This window comes from Artemia sp. Qi Xiang Cuo, chromosome 11, assembly GCF_049724085.1.
Source record: "Artemia sp. Qi Xiang Cuo chromosome 11, ASM4972408v1, whole genome shotgun sequence".
Taxonomy (NCBI): Eukaryota; Metazoa; Arthropoda; class Branchiopoda; order Anostraca; family Artemiidae; genus Artemia; species Artemia sp. Qi Xiang Cuo.
Window position 1 is genome coordinate 52,512,431 of NC_142804.1, and position 20,572 is coordinate 52,533,002.

A 20,572-nucleotide genomic window follows, 5' to 3' on the forward strand; every position below is an offset into this window, starting at 1 on the left:
CTCTTTTCTTTCTAATAGATCTCAAGCAGTTAAATATCTAAATTGTTTCTCAGATCATCTCCCCATATTTAATGGCATCCCTCAGGGGACTATTCTAGGCCCTCTCCTTTTTTCTCTTATGATTAACAGCCTTTCAACCCTTTATGACAATAGATGGAAATTTGTCGATGACTTGACAGTCTTAGAGATATGTCATAAAAACATGTTTAGCAACCCAATGGGCATACTCCAAGATATTGCCTGTGAGGCCTCTTCCCTTGAAATGGCAGTTAACCCTTCCAAATACGCAATAGTCTCAGTAAGTTTCCTTAAATCCCCTCCCCTTTTTCTTGCTCCTATTCCTCCTGAAACCTCTGTCACGTCTCTTAAACGCCTTGGTGTTACAATTTCTTCCAATTTGAAATGGGATGCCCATATAAATAATATCCTACGACAGGCAAACTCCTCGCTTTCCCTCCTTAAACTTTTAAATAAATTCAGTTGCCCCCAATCACATTTACTACAAGTATACATTTCTTTTGTGCGTCCCATATTAGAGTACGCTTGTCCTGTTTGGCACCCTGGCGTCTCTAATGAAGCAACACAAAAAATTGAAAATATCCAAAAGAGAGCTCTAAGAATTATTTTTAAAGAGGGCAAGATACCGTATTTGTATTTGTTAAATATTTCAAACCTAGAGACCCTCGAGAGACGAAGAAATAATTTTTGCCTCCGTTTTGGTAAGTTGGCACTTTTGAACCCCCGTACTGCGAACCTTTTCCCTGAATACCATGTACCTGATAGAAATCGTCCTCCACGAACTGTGTCCCAGCCTATCCCCACCTTATCTCCCATTCTTTGTACTACCTTGCGGTATAAGAAATCTTTTATCCCTTTTTTTACTGACATAATAAATAGTTGTTAAATTGTACAGAAATCTTGTCTTTTATCTTATATAATAAAAGAAACAGCTTGGTTTTCTTTTTGCTCTTTTTTTTGGTCCCAAACCCCTGTATATGTTGTTTTTTAATAATTTGTTAATGTGTATATTATTTAACTTTTAAGTTTTATCAGTTTTTATCTTTTTAACTAGTTGCCATTTTGCAGTTTTTAATATAAGTGACAAAGGAATCATATAGCATTCCGATATTTAATTATTTATTTATTTTTTTGCATTGGTTGCCTTTTTTTTAGTTGGTATGCTTTTGTTATGATTTTCTTGCTTGTTTGTTTTTTTATGGACTTCGAAATTCGAATTCGGCCCTTCAGGGCTTGTGATAGTAATTTCTCGAAATAAATATCTTATCTTATCTTATCTTACCCATTATCATCATTTATAATGACATTAGCCCCTACACTTATCATTGTCCTATTCTCAGAATTGGAGCTATCATGTGAACTTTGTTATAATGAGCTTGACCAGCCAAGATGGGTATCAATTTCACTGGTATTTGGGGTGGGATCTCGTGGGAATTTTTTTTTGGAGGAGTTCTATGCAGTGCTTATTGAAAAAAGCTTGAAACTAAAACAAGAAAGGATATTACAATTATAGCATACCATCTTCGCTCTGCTGCGGCGAAAATCACCAACCAGAAAATAAACACCACAGTGTGGCCCTGAGGAGGATTTTGAGCACGATTGGTTTGTTACAACTACTGATAAATCGAAATAATAATTCACAAGAAATTTATTTTAATTTCTTAAAATGTTGCTGCTGTGTGCTGATCCCGAATGTTCTCTTCTTCTTCTTCTTCTTCTTCTTCAATTATAGGCTTCGGATGAATCCATTTAACCTTTTTCGTATTGTATGATTATGTCAGGGGTGTCCTGGGAAATCAAATATAGAGATTAGACTATTATTATTCAATAATAGGCTTTATACATCATTGATGAAACCACCTATATTTAGGCAGTTAAAGACAGCTTTGAACAATTCAGCATCATCAGTTGAAGAGTGTCTTCTTTGTGTTAGTTGGTCAATATTAGGGGTTAGCTTGAGGCGCTTGAATATAGCAGATAAAGTTAGCCATTCTTTTTTATGGTTGAGAGTTGCCACAGGGCAACCAAAAAGAACATGGTTGATGGTCTCATGATAGGTTTGACATAGGCGGCAAAGAGGGCTCATTACTGTTGGAATGGTTGTGTTTTGATAGTGATAAGTCTGGCTGTTAAGGCCAGTAGCATTTGATCGTATTCTGTGGTACATCTTTGAGTCTTTCCGGGATGTAAATGGAGAAAGGTTTGGTGGACATTGGTTTGCTAGATAAATTTTTAGGCGCCAATGGTTTACATCTCTTACTGGGATAGGTCTTCCAGAAATTATTTCAAGCTGAAGGGCAGATTTAGCTATTTCATCTGCCTTGTGGTTCCCTTTTATACCCATGTGACTTGGGATGTACTGGAATTTTGTGGATATACCTTGTTTAAGTAGTTGGTTCAATAGTACAAGAGTGGTGGAGGTATCATTGTCTGGGTAGTCTGAATGTTCTGGTGATATTGAGGCAAGGGCTGATTTTTAGTCTGAATAAATTATAAGCGGGGTGTTTCTTGGGGGGTTTGGCATCTTTATAATGGTTTCCAATGCAATGTTGATGGCAGCTATTTCAGCTGTCATGATACTCACATCATTTTGGAGCCTTTCAGCAGCTGCTATACCTAAAGATGGGAAGTGGACTCCACAAGCAGTCCTAGAATCTGTTTTTGAGCCATCCACAAAAATTGGGAGGTGGTGGATATATCTCTGAGACTCAAATTCATGAAATAATGATTTTACATTGTTTATTGTATGATTTTGATTTTATGATTGTATGATTTTACTCACCTATTAAGGGAAACCTTATACGCTTCTTCTTCTTTCGAAAAACAAACCCATAAATTTCTTTCGACAAACCGTTAAGATTCCATCACCTGTTTCACCCTTCTTCCAAATCTCGCGAGTCTGATCCTACCTTTAACGACATTCAGGCACTGAACTGATTATTTTACTCATTTGAATACTAGTCGCTGTGCAAAATCACAGTTTAGTGCCAGAAAATGGCAAAGATTTGGCTTTCCCCGTGGGACAATTTTTTTGTCAATTTAAAAAGGCTATAGAACTTTGAATTCGTTTTAATGACCCATTTTTTGATCTATTAGGACGATTGGTTCAATAAGATCACCCCTGGGAAACAAAAAAAGAAAGATAAAACAATAAACATGCATCCATGATCTCTCCTCTGGGAAGAAGTTGTAAAGTCTACATTTTACTAAATAGGTGCTTAAAACCTCTACCATAAGATTCTCTAATATGCTAAATTGAACGGTGTGATTTTTCTTAAGATCACTTACTTGCCTTTCCCAGGGTAATGGTGGATTTCTCATATGGCTGAGTACGTTGGATCACGCTGTTTTATATCCTGGGAAAAATTTTCCACGGAGGGAGGGCATTTTCTGCTTTAAAATGAATTCGATTTGCATATCTTTTTCTGATTCTTAGCATATGTAATCAAAACAAATTATTTAGGCAATTTATATATATATTTATATATATATGTCAAATGAAGTGTAATTTTTCTTTAGTATGTCTTTTTGTATATGGCTTTAGTTGGCTTTTAAATACAGATTATTATTATTATTATTATATATATGTAGGGAAAGGACAATTTCAATTTGCTTTTAATTAACTCAATTGGGAAAAGTTTGATGTTTAAAAAAAATCTATGGAACTATTAATCGATTCAATGCATTATCGTGTTTTGAGATCTTTAGAAGTTCTTGATTTAAGAACTGGATCCACCGCTGAAGGGGAACTTTCTAAGGGGTGGGTGGGAGGGGGTTGATAATTTTCAAGGTGGCGGTGCAGTAAAGCAACCACATTTCAGGGGTTTGTCTCAATTAAGAAAGATTTAAATATGCTAATCGATTCCTATACTTTACCTAAGCAAAATCTAAAAATTTCTGAAATTTTAAGACTAAGAAGAATTCATTGAGAATGAAAATTGGAGTTTCATGGATTTTACAATATGGACGAACAGAAATCAAACAAGACAAATATAAGGCAAGTCGATCTATGGGTATGATAGTGAAAATACACACGTTGGCTACTTCTTACTTGCTACATGAGGGCGATCGATTTAGACCGAAAGATAATCTGTCCTTAAGGCTCCTAAGCATATTAATGTAACACTGGGTTTATTTTAAAAAAAATACATATACATCATCGATTCCCTGAAGCATGCTTGTGCGGGAGAAAACCCTCCTAATAAATCAAAAAACCAAGAAACCAAAAAAAAGAGAGAGAAAAAACAAAAAAAAGAAAAAGAAAAAAAAAACAAAAAAAAACATAATTAGAGCTCAACTTACCGGACCCGAAAACCAACGAACCTCCAAACAACACCCAACAAAATTATAATAATTATAATCATATTCAGCTGCAACTAAACCCTCCTCAAAAACATAACTTTATTATCTGGGTTAAACCAGAGCTTTAACCAAGGGTTTATATGTTTATGACGCATAGACAAAAAGGAAAAGGTTTCGTAAATTCAGAAAATAAAAGCTTACAAAGTTGTTCCGAAGCTCCACATGTCTAATTTAAAGTCAAAGAACCGATCAACACGTTTTGCAAGTTCGGGAGGTTGAAACACAGGTGAGACCTGCCTTGCATGGGCGTACGTAGCTTCTTTTCAAGGGGGGGGGGGCAGCCAATTCTGTGATGAAGGGCGGGGGGGGGGAGTTGAAGTTACATTGGCACTCCACAAAACCTTACATTACCAACAAGTTCTATCATATCTATGAAATCTAGTAATCACCAAAAATCCTAAATCATCAATAAATTTCAGCATTAATTTTTTTGGATTAGAGCTAAAATTTTTCAAGATATTATGGTAAATTCTTCTTGTTAAACTTTTAATCTGTCATTCCAGCTGTTTATTTCTAGTTTTCTCAACATTCTACCTTTTATAAAATGCTTTTTCAGCCATCTACCTTTATTCAACTGTTTTTTTTTTCAGCCATATCTAGTGTAAATTTGAACTTCTAGGGGGGGGGCAGCTGACCCCCTCTGCCCTCCCCTCCGTACGCCCATGCTGACTTGTGTGAATAAAATTGGTGGTGCAACAAGATCAAATATCTGAAATAAATATTTATGATAATATAGAAAAAAACAGCATAAAGCAATTTCTTGTTATTTTTTCTATCCCCAAATTTGCGAGATTTCAACTATTCGAGAGAAGTCTAAAATTAATTTTAGCAAAAAAAAAAAAAAAGAAGATAAAGACATAGAATAATAAAAAAAAGTTGATATAGTAAAAATGAACCTATTCAGATAAAAAATACATTAAAAACAATGTTATCACAGGATAAAGTATATTTTTTGCTAGATCATGAGCAAACTAAGGTTGTTACGGGCTGCGGTTCGTCTTTTACTAGGTTGCAGCTACAGTTGTGACCATGATAGAAATTAGCAGTAGAAGACTCTCGTTAGACTCAACTCATATGCTCTTATCGCTTGTTTTACAGGTAACTGAAAACTAAGTGGAGCACGGAACCATAACTATTAATTTCAGAACTGCCATGATTAAAGTACTTAATTTCAGTTTTGCCATGATTAAGCTAATTCATGCTTGAAGGATATCCATAACCTGCTAATTGATGCTTGAATGATTTTGAAAGGATCTTAGAAGTCCTCATCTTTTTCACTCAAACCATATAAGTATATCGCTCGGAGAAAAAAAAGACAGCTTTTTTAATCCCTTCCGCGAAACAGCTTTAATTTTATTTTATTCAGCAAATCTTTTTGGATATTAAATTGTTATGTGCCTTTAAAAATTTCTAAGATAGAAACTCATCTTCAGCAGAACGTATTATAACTATTCTACGCACATGTGACGTCACTCATTGAAATTGTCTTTGCCAAAATAAGGGCCTAAATGAATTTTTTAAAGTTGTGATCTGAATTGTTTTTTCACACAGAAAATGGCAATATGCAAATTTTCAGAAATAATTATAGTAACATTTTCGAGAAAAATCTTATAGAAAAATAAATGAATGAACATCTATACAATATTATTCGTTTAATAAGATAAGGTTATAGAAATTAATGCATATAGGTAATACAGGCATGTTATAGACACAGATGGATAATAGGCAGGTAACTTTTTTAAAAAATATGTTGTCAATCACGGAAATTCCAGCAATATTAGAAGTTCATCTAGGCGGAGGGAGGGGTAATTTCATGCATAGGACTTGTTTCGGATTGATTTTGCTTTTACTTTCATTTGGACAGAAATAACTTCAAACAAAATTTAATTGAAGCTAAAATCTATGCCCGTCTCTCTACTCGCTTAATCTCACTTAATTTGAAATATTAAAAACAAAAATGACGTGTGTTCAGCACCCATATCTCTAGCACTTAGATTGCTCTCCCCGTGTTGCAACGTATATCTTACATAGTACCTAAGGTACACGTGGAGCCTTTCAGAATCAAACAGCTCGTGGTAATAATTTGGAAGTAAGGAGCGACTCGGTTCAATAGTAACCAAACTCTAAAAAACAGAATTATGATAACAACAGATGCATATAAAAATGGGCTTCTTATATTGATTCCAAATATATAAGATTAATTAAGATTGGTGCTACGGTACCCATCAAAAGGTACCAGCTTTAGAATTTCGGAGACCACACTGCCTTTCCATGACGATAAATAAAAGTTCAGATAGGGATAGAATCCTTTTAATAGACAGTGCTTCACAAACAGTGATAGAAATTCACAAAAAATACCAGATATTTCGGTCACATATGCAGTGACCGTTATCAGTAGTAAAAGTTTTACTACTGATGACGATCACTGCATATGTGACCGAAACATCTGGTATTTTTTTGTGAATTTCTGTCATTGTTTGTGAAACACTGTCTATTAAAAGGATTTTATCCCTATTTGAACTTTTATTTAGGCTTGAGAACTTTGCTTGATTTTCGAAAAGATTTATGAAGTTTGGTATTACCCAACAAAAGCTACGAGCTTGAGAAAATTTGCCTCATTTTAAAAAAAGGGCAGAAAAACCCTCAAAACGTCAAGTAATCTTAATGGCTGTTTGTCATTAACATAGTTTATATTTTTAATGGCGTAATGACTCAATGGCAATCTTTAGCCTCTTTGGTACCGTGTGTTTTTGGTTCAGTTTTTCTCTTACTTTTTGTCACAATTCTTTAAGAACGACTCCTCAAACAAAAGGGCCATTTAATTATAATAAGAAGGTTTTTAAATTAGTAAACAAATTTAGCATAAAGAGCGGGGTATTAAGGAGGGCAGTCCCTTTCATATACGGAATAATTTCTGTTTAAGCATAAGAAATAAGCTGATGCAAAGAAATAAAAGAAACTCCCATTTCGAGTTTCTTTAAACCCTTTAAATAAAACTGTCTATTGCCACTATATATCTAGGAGTCGTTGATTTAAGGAACCCCAGTAGCAGCTCATCATTTCCACCATTTAAAAAATCTTCCCTTAGATTTGTCATGCCGTTGCACCTAAAAAGAAAATATCCCAATCCATTCCCTCCAGGAAACCGAATAATGGGTCATCCCATAATAAATTAATCAAAAAACTTTTTGCACAAAATAAGTTTTTAAAAAAAAAGTAAAAAACTCCATTAAACCAAAAATGAACAAATATAGAATCAAATAATCTACCAAGCATACAACTACCACAAATCAGAATTAATAAATAAATGAAACCCAAAACAAACGAAAATTAAAATAAGTCAAACTCAAAACGAGCAGAAATTAATCTGAGTAGGATTCCAAACCCTATGATTTCTAATAGCCAGAATATAATTTGTACTTTACTAAAAAAAATTCAAATAAATTTACTGAAAAAAATATGCATTGTCAGCTTAACATACATATGCTGATATTTATTCTTTAAAATCTTAATTAATTTTTGACTTCTTAAAGTTAAAAAAGTTAAAACATTTAAAAGAATTTTTTTCAGTAAAGTACAAATTATATTCTGGCTCTTAAAAATCATAAGGTTTATGTGTCTACTCAGATTATTTGCTGCTCGTGTTGAGTTTGAATTATTTTAATTTATGTTTGTTTTGGGTTTTCATTTATTTATTGATGTTGATTTGTGGTAGTTGTATGCTTGGTAGATTATTTGATTCTATTTTTGTTCATTTTTGGCTTAATGGAGTTCTTTACTTTTTTTAAAAAAACTTATTTTGTGCAAAAAGTTTTTTTGATTAATTTCTGTTCGTTTTATATTGACATAGTCTTTTTCAGGGAGAAAGACTGAGCCTCTTCTGAAGTTAAACAACCATCCCTTCCATAAAAACCATTAATACCCCCTGGGCATAACTTACAACCCTTGCCCCTAGTCTCTGGGGTTTGTTTCAACCCCAAAAGCCTATATGATATTTAAACTATTTTGAATAGAATGGCTATATCAAAATTTCTATTAGACGAACTTCGGGACAATATGACTTGTGTGTGGGGGGGGGGGAGAGGGTAGCTGCTCTCTGATCACTTTGACTCTTAAAAATGGCACTCGTGTGTCTGATTACCAATCCAATGAGCCCCCTTTGAAGTTTATATGACCACACTTTCTATAAAGCCCTATATGCCCCCAGGGCATAACTTAAAACCCTTGCCCTGAGGGCTGGGGGGGGGTTGTCATCCTCAAAGACCTAATTTCCAGAACTTTCTAATACGTTGAACAAAATGGTTATCTCAAAATTTTGATTGGATGTGTTTGGGGGAATGGTGGGCATGAGAGGGGGGTTATTTTCCCTCCAATCACTTTCGACTATTAAAAAGGGCACTATCCCTCTCAGTTTCCAATTGAATGAGCCCCTTTCGAAGTTTTTACGACAACTCTACCTATAAAAACCTTATATGCCCCCCGGGCATAACTTACAACCTTTGTGCTTGGAGCTCTGGGGGGTTTGTCATCCTTAAATACATAATTTCAAAAACTTTCAACTACGTTGAACAAAATGGCCATCTCTAAACTTTGATTGTGTGTGTTTGGGGAAATGGTGGGTATGTGAGGGGGATTAATTACTCTCCAGTCACTATTGGCTATTAAAAAAGGTAATTTCAATTTCCAAACAAATCAGCCCTTTTTTAAATTTCTACAACAACTTTCTATATAAACCTTATATGCTCCCAGGGCATAACTTACAACCCTTGCACTGAGGGCTCTGAGGGGGTTATCAAAAGAAATCTAATTGAAAGGACACTAGCTTTTTCAATTTCCAATTGAATGAGCCCTTTTTGAAGTTTCTACAACATCGCTTTATATAAAACCCTTATATACCCCCAGGGCATAACTTACTACCCTTGTCCAGAGGGCTCTAGGGGGAGGAGGGGCTGTCATCCTTAAAGACATAATTTCCATAACTTTCAATTACGTTGAATAAAATGGTTATCTAAAAATTTTGATTGTATGTGTTTGGGGAAAAAGTGGGCATGAGAGATGGGTTAGTTGCCCTCAAATCGCTTTTGAATATGAAAAAGGGCATTAGCCCTTTAAATTTCCAATCGAATGAGCCCTTTTTCAAGTTTCTACGACAAAGATTTCAATAAAAACCTTATATTCCCCCAGGGGATAACGTGTAACCCTTGCCCTGAAGACTGTGGGGAGAGTGTCCTGCTCAAAGGTATAATTTCCGGAACTTTAAACTGCATAGAACGAAATGGCTATCTCAAAATTTTGACTGGATGTGTTTGGGGAAATGGTGGGCGTGGAAGGGGTGTTAGTTATCTTCCAATCACTTTCAACTATGAGGATGGGCACTAGCCATTTCAATTCCCAATCAAATGAGGCCTTTTTGAAGTTTCTACGACAACGCGTTCTATAAAAACCCCATATGCCCCCAGGGCATAACTTACAACCCTTGCCCTGAGGGCTGTGTCCTCCTCAAAAACATAATTTATATCTGGAAATCAACTACGCTGAACAACATGGCTATCCCAAAATTTTGATTGGATATGTTTCGGGAAATGGTGGGCGTGGAAGGGGTGTTAGTTGTCTTCAAATCCCTTTCGATTATTAAAAAGGACACAAGCCACTCCAATTTCCAATTGAATGAGCTAGTTTCACAGTTTCTATGACAACTCCTTCGATACGAAGTGCCCTGGTCTAAAGGAAGACAATAATAAATAATACATTGTGCCAACATCGTTCTTATATGTCCCCAGGGTATAACTTAAAACCCTTGCCCTGAGGGTTGTGGGGGATTGTCCTCCTCAAAACATATTTTCTATCTGGAAATCAATTACGCTGAACAAAATGGCTATTTCAAAAATTTTGATTAGATGTGTTTCGGTAACTAGTGGGCGTAGAAGGGTTGTTAGCTGTCTTCCAGTCACTTTCGACTGTTAAAAAGGGCAGAGGCCATTCCAATTTCCAATCGAATAAGTCCTTTTCGAATTTTCTGCGACAACTCCTTCCGTACGAAGTGCCCTGGTATGAAAAAAAAAATTAATAATACATTGCGCCAACATCGTTCTTTACTTAGGCAGCGCGATTGCGCTGCCTATGATATAGAAAAAAAAATCAGAACAATAAGACAAGAACAATATAAGGTTCTATGTTGACAGTGAAATGAAATTAAAGAAAAGCAAGCTTTTGGTAGTATCTCTGTGATAATTTTTCCAACAAAGTCCCGGACACATAATCGGGTCTATTAAGAAAAAATTTTCGGTTCTGACACCTGAGCTGACATCTGGCATAGTTTAGTTGCACACCAAGTCCTATTTTGGCTCTTGGACCAAGTTTGTAACGTGAATTTCCACTAGTGTTGTGGTTATCAGATATATTAGATATATAAACCCATGATTTCTTTCACTTCCTTAATATCTTTTGAGACCCAATTATCATTCCATAATGTATGGGTGTCCTAAGTATTTTCGGAAAATGGACCCATCGGAAATGGGTCCTGTGTGCGTTTCCAATGTTTTCCAATTTCCTGTTATTTTCTAGCATTATTTTCAATCTTTCTAAATTTTTGCTACCAAGATCAGGCTTCGCTGAAGCTAAAGTCCCTATTTTTAGGCAAAAATAATTTTATAAAACATATGATTTGGTAGCCTTGCTATGACAAGTTTTTGGATATTACCCTCTCTTGGTAGCCCTATAAATTAATGATAAACGAAAAAAAAAATAATAAAGATACATGGATAGCACAGCCCTATGATTTCTAATCAGAGTTTTCATAATAAGAAAAATGGTATTTACTTCCTATACCATACAAAAAAAAACTAAATAAAGCCAAAATACTTGAAATAATTTTCCTACTTTAGTTTGCTCATGATGTAGCCAAATTATGCTTTATCCTGTGATAACATTGGTTTTAATATATTTTTTATCTGAATTGGTTTATTTTTACTATATTAACTTTTTTTTTAATTATTCCATGTCTGTTTATCCTTTTTTTTTGCTAAAATTAATTTTAGACTTCTTTCGAATAGTTGACATCTCGCAAATGTGGGGATAGGAAATATAACAAGAAATTGCTTTATGCTTTTTTTCTATACTGTCATAAATATTTATTTCAGATGCTTGATCTTTTTACACCAGCAATTTCATTCACACCAGTCAGGAATCACCTGTGTTTCAGCCTCCCGAAGTTGCAAAAGGTGTTGATCAGTTCTCTGACTTTAAATTAGACGTATGTAGCTCCGGAAGAACTTTGTAAGTTTTTAGTTTCTGAATTTACGAAACCTTTCTCTTGTTGTCTATGCGTCATAAACATATAAACTCTTGGTTAAAGTTCTGGTTAATATGCTTAGGAGCCTCAAGGACAAATTATCAATCAGTCTAAATCGGTTGCCCTCATAATAGAGAGGAGAAGGAGCTTGTACAAGAATTATCTGAGTGATAGATCATATGATCTATATAAACAAAAGGAATATAAAGAAATTGGAAAAAGCATTAAAATATAAACTAAGGAGGTGTGAAGTGGAGACCATGGATAAAATTGCCGAGGATCTCGAAGATGCAGTAAACTGAATAATAGTAAAATATTGTACTGACATGTTAATAAATTGAGAGAGAGTAGTCAATCCGGACTTGATCCAGTTAAAGATAGGAACGGAACCACAATTATTAATAACAAAAGATTTGAAGATAGATAGGTAGAACAGTTTAAAACTTTGGTAAGCCAGGATAGAGCTGCAGGAAACTATATAGAGGAAAATGAAAAGGTTTGTGATACCTTGGATGTAAAGTACGATTTATTTTGTGAGGAAGAATTAGCGACAGTACTAAAAGGATTAAAAAATAATAAAGCTCCAGGTTTTGATAGTGTGGTAAATGAGTTTCTTAAATATGGTGGCTCTGAGGTTAGAAATAAGTTACTGAAGATTATGAATATGACTTTGGAAAAAGTGGAAGTCCCTAACGATTTAGGAAAACCTTAATTAAACCACTGTATAAGAAAGATGATAAGAGTGAGTGTGGTAATTATCAAGGCATTAGTCTGGTCTCTGTAGGTAGCAAATTACTATATAGAATGACACTTTTTAGACTGAGAGATGCTATAGACAGCGTTTTAAGAGAAGAGCAGTGCGGTTTTGGAAAAGGTAGAGGATGTGTCGACCAAATTTTCACTCATAGGATAATAATTGAGAAGGGCCAGAGTTGTCAAAGACCTTTGGTCCTCAGTTTTATAGATTATGAGCAAGCGTTCGATTCTGTTGATAGAAGAGCTTTAGCAAAGGTTTTAGCCTTTTATGGTGTACCAAACAAACACATTAAAGTGATTAGTGCTATGTACGAGAATAACGATGCTGCGGTTAAGGTAGGAAATGAGGTTAGCTGCTGGTTTTGTATTAAATCAGGAGTTAAGCAGGGTTGTGTTCTATTCCCCTTTATATGGATTAAATAAAAAAAACAAGTTTTTTTAACTGAAAGTAAGGAGCGACGTTAAAACTTAAAAAGAACATAAATTATTCCGTACATGAAAGGGGCTGTCCCCTGCTCAACGCCTCGCTCTTTACGCTAAAGTCTGACTCTTTCTCACAACTCTGCTATATAAAACAATAAAAAACTTAAACGTAAAGAGCGGGGCGTTGAGCAGGGGACACCCCCTTTCATATACAGAATAATTACTGTTCGTTTTAATGTCGATCCTTACTTTCAGTTAAAAAAAATTATTTGATTTCTGAACGTTTTTGAATTAATGCAGGTTTTTAATTTGGCTCAGAGTACATGAATAAATAAAACGAAATTTTCGATATTAATTTTTCTTTTTTTAAACTAATAATAAACTAAACTTGATCTTAGATCCATCTGATTGAGACTGACCGCTGAATCACAAAGGCTGTTTAATTAGAATAATAACCTCTTTTAAAAGTTAAAATAGAAACTTTAGCATACGAGCGAGCTATTGAGGAGAGGCAACCTATCTCATATACGTAATATTTTCTGTTCCTGTTAAGTTTTAATGTTACTTCTCACTTTCAGTTGAAAAAATTTGTTTTTAATTTAATTGCTGATCGTTTTTTAAATAATGTACGGAAATCCAGCTACCCCTCCATGGAATATTACCTTCCCCCCATGATAAATTATCTCCATGGAGAGATCCTCCCAAGTAGCTTAAATTAGCGATATTTGCGGAACTAATTTTGTAAGGCATAGTAACAAAACGGCCAAAGATCGAGACTATTTTTATGAAAATGAAAGTCACAAGTTGAGCGATTCTCAAATCACTGAAATGAATGAAAGAAAAAATCTTTAAAAGATATACGTAATAATTTATGTTCGTTTAATATTTTAATGTTATTCCTTACTTTCAGTTGGATTTTTTTTTATTTACTAACAACCACAAGCCGAAGACATACAATATCCTTGGTTTGTTATTACATAAAAAATCATAGTTATGAAGCTTCTTAAGGTAAAATCAAATGCTAAGATTGGCCAGAAAATAACACAGAAAAAATATTACTTATATCGACCATTATTTAACAGAATTCGAACTTTAGCGTAAAGAGCGAAGTATTGACGATGGGGTGAACTTCCTCATATAGGTAGTGTGAGGGGGTTCAACCCCTCTTCAATACCTCGCTCTTTCCGCTAAAGTTCAAATTTTGTTCCAATTCTTCAAGAAAGATCCCTGAATCACAAAGGTCGTTTAATTAGAGTAACTAGCTGGTTTGGAATTACTAAAAATACTTTAGCGTAAAGAGTGAGGCAATGAGGACAGGAAGAATCCCCTCGTAACAGTTTCTGTTCGTTTTAAGTTTTAATGTTACTCCTTACTTTCAGCTAAAAAAACTTGCTTTTAAATTGAATTTCTGATCGTTTTTTTTAAATAATACTGAGAAATCAAGCGTTCCCTTCATGGAAATTCTCTTCCCCCATGCAAAATTCCTCCATGGAAAGATCCTCCCACGTAACCTAATTCCCCCTACCCCCCCCCCCCCACCAGAAAAATCCTTCCCTGAAAAGATCTGTATATTTACCAATAACCAATACTATATAAAAACAATTGGCGAAGTTCATAACTTGCAGCCCTTCTCCTGGTGATTGTGGGGGATTAAGTCATCCTCAAAGACATAGTTATTAGACGTTTCGACTATGCTAAACAAAATGGCTATTTCAAAATTTTGATCTGGTGACTTTGGGGAAAATGAGCGTGGGAGGGAGCCTCGCAGGCTCACAACTTTTGATGGGTTGGACTAAACTTAATGAAACTTATATATTTGAAATCAGCATAAAAATCCAATTCTTTTGATGTATCTATTTGTATGAAAATTCCATTTTTCAGAGTTTCGGTTACTATTGAGCCGGGTCACTCCTTACTTACAGTTCCTTATCTCAAACTGTTTGATTTACAAGAAAAAATGTTTGATGGGCTTTGAATTAAAGAGCACAGGAAAGGCATTGGGACACCACGGAGTCAAATGGGGAGGATAAACTCTCCTGGACTTAGATTGTGCAGATGATTTTAGGTTCCTAGATGAAAGCGTGAGCAAAATAAATGAACTATTAGGGGTTTTGCGAGTCCAGGGTGCTAGAATAGGTTTGAAAATTAATGTTAAGAAGACTAAGCCACTAAGGCTAGGAATAATTGAAGATGAAAAGGCGACGTAGGGTAACGAAAAGATTGATCAGGTGGCCTTACCTTGGTAGTATTATTAGTAAACACGGTGGGAGCAGTGAAGATGTTAAAAGTAGAATAGCCAAGGCTCAGGATGTTTTTTTCACAGTTGAAAAAAGTTTGGAAGAATAGGAAGATAAGTCTGCAAACCAAGATTAGAATATTAGAAGCTACCGTGACGACAATGATCAAATACGGCTCTGAAGCATGGGCGCTCCGAAAAGCGGATGATGATTTGCTCGATGTTTTTCAGAGAGATTGCCTACGGATTGTTCTGGGTACCCGGCTGACTGACCGTATTTCAAATAGTAGGCTGTACAAAAAATGTGGTTCAATCCCACTTTCTAGGGCTATAATGAAAGAAAGGTTGAGATGGCTAGGGCATGCTCTGCAGATGAAGGATGTGAGACTGCCGAAGATTGTCCTTTTCGACAAACCGTCTTAGGCTAGACGGAAAGCCGGTCGTCCTCCTCTGGGGTGGGAAGACGTCATAAAGAAAGATTTAAAGGAAATGGGAACTTCCTGGGAGGGTGTAAAAAGGGATGCTTTGAATAGATTGGGATAGAAGAGGACCGCGCGTAGCTGTGTTGGCCTCAGGCAGATTGGTGCTGCGGTGAGTTATTAGTAGTAGCTTTAGTAGGAGCTTGAGACCTCTAGAGTAGGGTTCTCTGATTTGTTGAATCTAGTGGTATGATTTTCATTAGGATCACTTGACATTTTGAGGGTATTTTCCTTCTTCAAAGATCGGGTTAGTTTTTTTCAGCCTCGTAGCTTATGATGGATAACATTAAACTTTCTGGAATCATCTATTTGAAATCAGTATTTAAAGAAACAATTTTTTTCATGCATCAATTATTATCAAAATTCCATTTTTTAAGAATTTCGATTACTATTTGGCCGAGTTGCTCCTTAATTACAGTTCTTTACCACAAACTGTTTGAAATTAAATTAAAATTGTTTTGAAAGAAAAATAATGGAAATAAGAATTTCACACGACACGAAAAAATAGGGCGAGGAAATTTTTTGGGGAAGGGAATATGTTATAAAATTCATTAAAACCTGAAAAATCAAAAACTACAAATCAGTTCTAACCATATACCCTGGTTCTATCAGCCCCAGCCAGAGCTAAGGGTTCTGCACACTACACCAGTGTTGCCACTCGACTGATACCAAACAGTGGTGCCGGTCGATGAAAAAGCGGTGTTTTTGCGGTATCCTCTCTACTGAAACACGGCATAATGTGTATTTTGATACACCATATGAAGAATATCTTAAAGAATATCTTAATGAAATACTTCCTGCAATTTCTACCAATGATAAATTTATTCTTTTCTGCCATAATGTTCAAGGAAATTAAACACAAATGGGATGATATTCTTACATTCACTACTGAAAAAAAAATCCTTTTAGTTTAGTTGGTTTTACTGAAACTTGGCTGTCTTCTCAAGATAACTTGTCGCCATACTGTTTGCCCGGTTTTGAAGCCATACGTCCTCCACGGCACGTAACAAAGTGCTCCGGTGGCATTACATTATTTAAAGGATTCTACCTCTTACAAGTGCCGCGATGACTTGGAATCAATTTTTAATGGTGTGTTCGAACGTTGTCGATCTGTCTACTCAATAGTCATTGAAATTCTTGGAAAGTCATCTCCAGAAGATTTTGTGTGCCTTTTTTTATAAGCCACCGCCATTTCCAAGTGACATTTTCTGTTCGCAAGTTGAGCAGCTTATGTAGGAGATTAATGAATGTGGTCGAGGTAAAAATATATGTCTCATGGGTGTTTTAACATCAACTTGCTGAAGATTGACGGTGACGCCAACTCGCGTTCGTTCCTTGATACAACTGTATCATCTGGTCTTCTCCCCACTGTATTCTTTCCCATACGGTATTGTTCAGCTAGAAATACTGGAACACTGATTGACAATATATTCCTTTCTTTTAAATATCAAACATCTTTTACCTCGCATATTATAACATCTGACGTTTCCGATCACTACCCAGTCATCACAATGGCCCCAACAAGGGCAGGCAAGTCCACTAAGTCAACGTCTAATCGTGTTTTCACGTGTCGAAGTTTTTCCCAAAAAATCATTGACTACTTCACTGAAACCCTGAAATCGAATGACTGGTCTGCTGTAACTCATGCGTCTTTGGCAGATATGGCTGCAAATGCACTAACGAGCCGGCTTAAACAGTTAACAGAACGCTGTTTTCCTCTACGAGCAAGTCGGATCAAAAGTGTTCCCAAAACTCCTTGGATGACGAAATGTCTCGTTCAGTCTATCGAACACAGAAATAGACTGTACCTGAAAGATTTTAAATCTACAACTCCTGAAGCGAGAGAGACATACAAAAAGTACAGAAATACATAAACGGATTAGTACGTAATGCAAAAGGTGGTATTATGCGGAGAGAATAAATGAATTTAGGATTAACTTGAGAAAAGTATGGGAGGTTGTTAATGAAATAATTTGTCAAAAAAGGATGAAGGTGGCTATACCTAAAGAAATAATAAATATGCGTTGTGAGACAGTAGCAAGCGAATCTCGTGCTGATGCTTTTAATCAATTTTTTGTTAATCAGACATCTCTACATGCTTCTGGCCCATCTCCTGAACAAACCCACAGCAGAACAATATCAGGTCTTTTTCTAGCACCATGTACGAAAGAGGAATTACTAGTGATTATCAGTAAGCTGCCTAATGGCAAAACCCAAGACACCTTTGGGCTGTACAACTATATCTTGAAGAAGGCCTCTGCAGGTCTTGTAGCTCCATTTACACACTTGGTCAACCTTTCACTAGCAACCGGAGTTTATCCTAATGTGTTCAAAACTGCCCAAGTCCTTCCCCTCTACAAAAAAACAAAACAAGATTCTTATCTCTAATTATTTACCCATATCAATTCTACCGGTTATATCAAAAGTCCTCGAGCGAGTGGTTTATATTAGAGTATATAGATTCCTCGATGTCAAGCAGCTACCCTCTCCCCGTCAATATGGGTTTCAGCGTTAGCATTCAACTTTGCACGCCTTAGTTGATTCAGTTGAATACATAGTAAATAGCTAGGATGCTGGAGAAAAAGCACTAGGGATTATTCTGGATTTCACTAAAGCTTTCGACACAGTATACTATGCAATCCTCATCACAAAATTACATTCATTTGGAATATATGATCTGGCTCACGAATGGTTTTCGCCGTACATGACGAATCGTAATCAGTGCGTAATTGTGGAGGGTAGTGTGTCGCCAATATTACCGGTAAAATCTGGCGTACCTCAGGGGTCGGTACTTGGACCGCTCTTGTTTATTTTTTATATCAATGACCTGACAACATGGCTTACTACAAATGCACACCCAGTACTATTCGCTGATGACTCAAATTTCTTCATTGCTGCTGAATCATCCGAGTCTGCTGCAAAAAAAGCCCAGAAAAAACTTGATAAGATATCCAACTAGTGTTTTCGTAGCAAAAAGCAGGTATAGGATGCAAAAATATAAATCGTAGTGTCTACTTCTATTCCTAGAAACTCCTCGTTGTCTCACACTGTAGGATCGTCAATTAATAGAAATCCCAATTCTCAGACCACAGTCAAAAAGTTCCCTGGCGTATTTGTAGATTCCTCTCTTTCGTTCAAACATCTCATAACCCAGCTGTCTTCAACAGTCTCACGGCAAACATCAATGTTACATAGAGCTAGCCTCCTTCTAAGTGCTGACATGATGAAAATGCTTTATAATGCTTTCGTCTTCCCCTACTTGAACTACTGCTGTTCTGTCTGGGGAAATACATTCAAATCTCATCTAAAATCATTAAAGAGATCACAAAACCGTGCAGTTAAGGCCACTTATTGCCTCCCCAGGCTATACCCCTCAACAGACCTATACAGAGACACTGGAGCAATAGATATAACAGATATAATAAACGTTAGTAATCTGCGTTTAGCACACTCGGCAATATCGAATACGAATTCCTCAAGGTCTTTCCAGGTACTTCGAACTTTGTAGCACAATTCATCGAGGATGAAGTCTCCGCTGCAACAAGTACAATTTTATGCTACCGAGAAGCAGGCTTACAAGGTCCCAACACTTTCCAGTTTAAAGAAATATTTCGGTATGAAATTCGGTTAATTAATCTATTGAATTCATAAATCCTTTGCCACATTCCAAAAACGATACCTCTCTTACACAGTATTGGATACTGCATGAGTTAATGTCCCAATTTTTCGTTTTTATCTTATCCTCTCACTCTCCTTCTTTGACTCCACCTCGTCTCAATTCTTTCCTTTCTAATTCTTCATCCCTCTCTTATTTTATCAGCTTTCCTCTTTTCATTTCATAGTGTGATATAAATTTGTTTACCAATATCGGGTGGGACTCGTACAAGCATTGCTTTAAGTCAAAATGTTCATGTTAATTGTTTCGTTTGTTCATTTATTTAAAAATAAAAGGTTGATTGATTGATTGATACCCGTCATGCAAATACATTGCAACTAGTTTCAACAAAAACTTACTTTTTAAAAGCAATTGATTCCTTGCTACTTTTCTAGCAAATGGATACTATTCTTTATTATTTTCTTAAGTGGTATATTCTGCCATGAATTTTGAACAAGAAAGGTAGAATAAAAATGAAAAGAGACATCCCCTAGATACCCACTCGATATATAAAGAGGGGAAAATAGTCCCCAATGATAAATTCATATTTTTTTCCCACTTTCTGGCACTCTCACCCGTTCTTCATCACTAATAGCTCGTGCATACCACCCGTTCTCTAGAAAATTGGAAGCAGGATAATAAACTCTTTTCTGTTTCAAACTAGATTAAAAGTTTTATTTATCAATATCTTTTTCATTTTCGGCACTTTCTCCAGAAATACTGTGTATACTGTCATTTTTGTCCCATTTTCTATTTTTGGATCCTCTGATATACCGGCCTTGAAAACGAAAAATTTCGCGAGTTCCACAGTAGCCTGTCCAGACCCTATGTCACTCGAAGTAGGAAGCCAAGATTAGTCACTTTTCCCGTATGGTGACATTACTTAGTATAAATTCAGTGATAAGAGTCGCTTCGCGGTATAAATACGCTGATCAATGTCATTTCGCGGTATAATTGCGATATGCAGTATGATCAGAAAAAAGTACAGCATTTCTCTTGAAATTGTGGTATTATACCGCAAAATGCGGTATAAGTGGCAACACAGCCCTACACTACAAGGGTAGCTAATCTGAACCTTAGCCTGAACTTTCTCTGTCGACAATCATGCAGATGAAACAGAATCGACGAAAAAGCTGGCTTGAAAGTCGACAGAGATGGCGCATCAGTCAAGACTTCATAACTTTTTTTGTGAATAGTTCTTTAAGAAGTAAGGGAGCCCTGTAGCTATTAAATCTAACCACCTGTTCATCATATTGCTTTACGAAACATAAATATATTTCTCAAGAGGATGGTTTAATGATTTTTAAAAAAGCAACTGGTTCATGATATCTAGCAGAAGGTGTTGCCAATTA

General features: G+C 35.8%; 1 long non-coding RNA gene across 4 annotated transcripts in view; it reads left to right on the forward strand.

The window, feature by feature from the left end:
* LOC148947124 (uncharacterized) overlaps positions 1 to 20,572 on the forward strand; it is a 114,753-nt gene that overhangs the window by 62,613 nt on the left and 31,568 nt on the right. For all 4 annotated transcript variants that reach the window (XR_016142426.1, XR_016142427.1, XR_016142424.1 and 1 more), the window contains exon 2: positions 11,520 to 11,655. This is a non-coding gene — a long non-coding RNA (uncharacterized LOC148947124). The remainder of the gene's footprint in view (positions 1 to 11,519; positions 11,656 to 20,572) is intronic.